The sequence below is a fragment of the Morus notabilis genome, unplaced genomic scaffold, assembly GCF_000414095.1.
Source record: "Morus notabilis unplaced genomic scaffold, ASM41409v2 Scaffold602, whole genome shotgun sequence".
Lineage (NCBI taxonomy): Eukaryota > Viridiplantae > Streptophyta > Magnoliopsida > Rosales > Moraceae > Morus > Morus notabilis.
The window spans coordinates 229,744-235,109 of NW_010358894.1; positions in this window are offsets into that span (position 1 = coordinate 229,744).

The window sequence follows — 5,366 nt, forward strand, 5'->3', positions numbered from 1 at the left end:
ATAATAAGACCATTATTATTTCCATTTTTTTCTCGACGTCATGGAAAATGATGTTAAGCATGTAACACTAGACCCATTGGTTGGAATGAGAGAGAGAGAGAGAGAGAGAGAGAGAGAGAGAGATGGCAATTGGGCAAAAACATTTTTTTTATGAAAAAGAGGCAATGGGATTTGGTTAGCCGTTGCCATCATCTGAAGTGAGGATTACATTCATGTGAAAGAAGGATTTCAATGACGTTTTCAGAAACTAGGATTTTAGGGCTTCAATATTATTATCTTCCACATGTGGTTGTCTATTATGGACAATTGCATTTTGCAAAGAGACAAATAAATAAAAGGAAATTTTTGTGATAACTGAGGGGAGAAATTCGGCACTCGGCATTTCCATTTTGCCAATGGCTCATTATTTACCTTAAATTAGTTTGCTACATGCTATTAATGGAACCCATGTTCCTAAGCTTAAAAACGCAAAGATCCAAAAAGGAGAACAAAGAAAACAATATTTTGAATCTCCAATTTCCAAGGGAATGGGATGATGCTAGGGCAAATATGGCGCTATCTCAAGGTGTGTAACCATGGTGCTTACACAGGGATGTTTAGTTAGAGGATTCAAACCATGATTTGAATCATGGTTCATGATTCGTTACAGTATTTTCTTTCATAAAAAATACACGTAAATCAAAAATAGTTCTAATCGCATGGTTTATAAAACAGCATGCATCTCAGATGCACGGTCTACTCTTAAAAATAAAATTAAAAAAAAAGATAAATTCAATGATTATTCTTTTCAATATAGACTTTCAAGTCAAATTTTACTTTTTCAAAACAAACAAAAAAAGTGTCACTTTAGTGTCTATGATTAAAATGGGATTTTAATGATATGATATGTAATTGAAGCAGTTATGTTCACTTGTTATAAATTTTTAAAATAAATATTTACAAATTAGACTGTTAAAAACTTAATCTAACGGTTAAAATAATAATTTTTTGTTATGATTAAAAAAACAAATTCTATTGTAAAAGTACTAAAAAAATCTTAAATATATGATAATATTTAATGACATTTGAAAAAATAAAAGAAAATAAAAGATAGAGAAGAAAGGAAAAGGTGCACTATAATCGTCAATAGGGTCTCTTTGTTGTGCTACTCTTAGGATAAGTCATAAGTAGTAGACCAGTAGATTTTATTTGAACTTTATTACTGTACTACCTTACTGTGAATGTTGTCGAACCGAAGGTATGGATTCTAGGCTGGTCCTGTCCTGTTTTGTCTCTGTAAACAGATCGAGTTGGTGAAACTGGTAAACGTGAGCCTTGTTCGGCCGCTTCAAAAACTTAAAAAAAATTAATTTGTGTTTTAATTTTATTTAAGTTCATGTTCTTTTAAGTTTGAATTTGAGTTTAAATTCAAATTTAAACTCTAGTTTGGGATTAAAACTCGAGTTTAAGTTTCTCCTTTAACTCGAGTTCAGAAACTCGAACTCAAATTAATGAACAGTATTTTTTCTATTCTTAAAAATGCTATAACTTTTTCGTTTTAATCCTGATTGAGATGATTTTTTTTCTATGCGTCGACAACGAAAAGACGAATAAAATCTCACCAATATACTATATTAAAATTTTTCATCACCATTGAGTTTTTATTAAAATATTATCTAAATACAAATTCAAGTTTTGACTCACTCAAACACAAACTCAAAAAGATTCTTATCTCAAACCATAACTCAAATGTACACAACCAAATACAAACTCAAGTTACAACTTCAACTCAAGTTATAACTTAAATTTAATTCAAAAATTACACTCAAGTCACACTCCAAAAGAACAAGCCTGTGGTCTCTCACTCTCTTTAATTACCGGTAATTTTTGTATTAAACCGCGGTATTTATTCAAAATCACGTCAATTAAAAAAATATGTAAAATAAATAAATTTTTATTTTTTATAGCTGAGAATAGAAAATCACTGGTAATTCAATTTTTTTTTATATTAATGAAACTCTTTTTTTTCTTTTTTGGAAATTTTTTTCGGTACGTTAACATACTGATAAGTTAAGTTTTTTATCCATCAAATCTACATAAAATCACGTAAAAATTAAAAAATACACATATCTAACGATTAAAAAAAATCTAACATATCGATACATCACGCGTACCAGAAAATCTCTCTTCTTTTTATGGTGGAAATTCACTAACATTTTTAGATTGGCTCTTTTGCATGCAATTAAGGTGTAGCACTAGTTTTTTCTTTTGGCTGGGTGAGCCTTATTGGTTTATTCATTTGACCCCTATGTATTATTGGAGCTTTTGCAAAGTCTTCACAGTGTCCATGGCTGTCTCATGGTCCGGCTGGTTGGCCAGCGGTTTATGACCATGACTAAAACTACCAAATTGAAAAATCAATAAAAATGGGTTAAAATAATGTTTAAAATATTGTTTCAGGAAATGACTTGGTATAATTAGTTTGAGTCTTGTAAATAGAGAACTTCCCTACTTCTGATTTTATTTTGCCATATTTGTCCTCCTATTTTCCATTATTTTACTTTTTCAACTCTTGTTAGCTTAAATTACGTTTGCTTTGGTCACTGATCAAGGTTATTCTTTTAGTGTGCTTTTGCTTTACTTGTTTATGCCATTGTTTATTCAACCTCCATAAAGGCATGATTAGCACTACTACATTCTTTAGTGCCTGATCATGGGCAATATAATCATGTCCATAAAAGCAAAAGATTTGGGAATCTACCCTCTTTCTCAAAAGTCGGATTCCTCCTTTTGCTTGCAGATTGATAATATCCCTTCTCTTTCGAACACTTGTACATACATCTTTATCATCTTGCAAATGAACTTGGGCACCACTAAAATTGTGACTTTAGAACCGCCATGGAAAAATTAAGTGGTAACGTGATACAAACTCAAAGGACGAGAAAAACAGACGAAATTATTCAGATCTGGTCACTCTTGGACAAATAATGTCGGTTTGTGAAAAGGGTGAATTTGGATTGATCTATGTCGAGGCTTTTAACTCTTCATGAACACACACATATAAACGTGCCTACCACATACATTAACACATGCCAAAAGCTCCAAAGCTAGGACATTGAGAAATTTATAGAGTTACCACCAACTTAACATGTTGACCTTTTAAGACGAAACTCATATTTTTAGAAATTTTAAATTTTATTATGGTATCAGAGCTCAACCAACTCAAACGGCGGCTCGATCCACCTAATAGAAGATTAGTGACTCTAAAGAATAACCTTCTTATGAAGGACTTGTAAGAATATTGAGGCACGTCATTTAACAAGTTAACCTTTTTACGATGAATTTTCATATTCTTAAAAAGTCTTATCTAAATTCCATCATAGATTGTTATCCATCTCAATTTCTAGTGTCACATAAAATTCAAAAATTTCCCATATTAATTGGTATAGGTCAACAGCCTTTACACCAATAAAATTGACCGTCATTAGTACCAGAACATAAAAAGACTAGTGAATATTGAATCTGATACGTGGGGTAGGTGAAATCCATTGATTGCTTGTATGCATGGACAATAGATTATGCATAGAACTATACTCATTCATCCATAGGCGAGTGAATTATTGAATTTGAGGAGCTTCAATCGCAGTCCAACACGTAACATGGGTATTTTGTGCCGGAAGTTGGGCATCATAATGTTAACGGAAGTAGTTTATGACCACCCAAACTATGTCATGGTCGGATGCTCACACAACACTGACAACAGCCTTGGACAAGTCATGTTTGTGGATGGAAGAGGAGCATAATGATATGAGCCTTGATCTTGTGGTAGATTCGGATAAAATGACACTTTTTGCTTCAGTGATTTTGTAGGGGAAGAGCAAGTTAGGGGCTTTGTTACTAATATCCAAGTATAAAGAATACCATGTTCTTTTAGAAAAACAAGTTAAAACAAAAAAAAAAAAGATTAAAAAAAAAAAGGTATAGAGAACATAGTGGTAGGATAGACAAAATTGAATATCAAGTTTTTATAGTATTAGAATAGACATTTGTTCTTAAATACAATATTTTAATAAAATTGTCTCATGATGTAAGTTTAGTATGATTTGACATTTAAAAACGTGTACTACTTAGAGATATTTCAAATCACAGAGTCTCTTATAAAAAAATTAGAAAAAATAAAAAATTATTGATTTGAATTCATGTAGGTCCCGCAAAGTTATAGGATGCACGTTTCATTTGAGGCACCTGCAAAAGAATCCAGAATCATCTACATGACCTCTCTAGTTTTTGTGCAATGATGGGAAGAAATTAAAAGGAAAGGGATAAAAGATGTTCCCAGACAAGGAAAGAAACCAAGTAATAGCAACCGATATTCATACAACATGGAACAATGAAAGTAATAAGAGAATCGAGAACACAAATGCAAATAAAGATCCTAGGTTGTAAGCAGAGGATGTACTTCTTTTCTTCTCTCTCTTCCTCTTTCTTCCTAAAGATCTTTTACCCAATTTGACGTCTCCAAAGAACAAGTGAACTCCCGGGTCTCTCATATTCACTTCACTTTCACAAAGAAGAGAGTTGTTTGCTCCCTGAATGTTGTTGTTTATGTAAATGTTAATGCAGCAACAATCATGGGGCGCAGCTCCATTGCCCCGATCCAGCGAAAACGACGCCCCGGCGTTTATTCCTTCTAACTTGATACGTTCGGAGGATTCAGGGGTGACTTCTGGGGCCATTTGGAGACTCTTGATTTTTCTTCTGCTAGAGTAGAGAGCGGCAGCTTCTTTCTCCTGTTTGAACTGATTATCTTCTCTACCTTTGGCTTCCTTGCTTGTATTACGCGTTTGGAATATGTCGACTTTACCTACAGCAAAAGGCATTGCTATGCTTTATTCCAATTTTTTTTTCTTCTTTTCAGTAACTTTTGAAACCTACAGCAAGTTTGAAAGAGAAATAAGATAAAAACAACCGAATTAATTGCTAAAACTGGCACTTCGGCTATGGGAAAGTAGTATATTGACATAGTTTCTCCTTCTCCTTAACTAGCAAATTTCTTCTCATTGGATCAACTCCACGACGTTCCTTGTAATAATAATAAAAAAAAATAAAAATAAAAAGAGGTAATTATGGTATCCCCCATTTGCTTCAAGAGTTGATCATTGGTATCCATGGAAGAAGATTGAACTTGAAACTAGTTCTGTAAACTGGCACGTGGTCATTGCAGACCTTAAATATTACAGAACCATCAAGGAGGTATTACAATTTTGTCTCTAGTAAAGACAAGATCGAAACTAAAATATCTATTTGTCCAGGCATCATATACAATATTCTTCCATTTCAACGTTCAGAGACAGATAAACACAGACGCATATATAATATATATATAT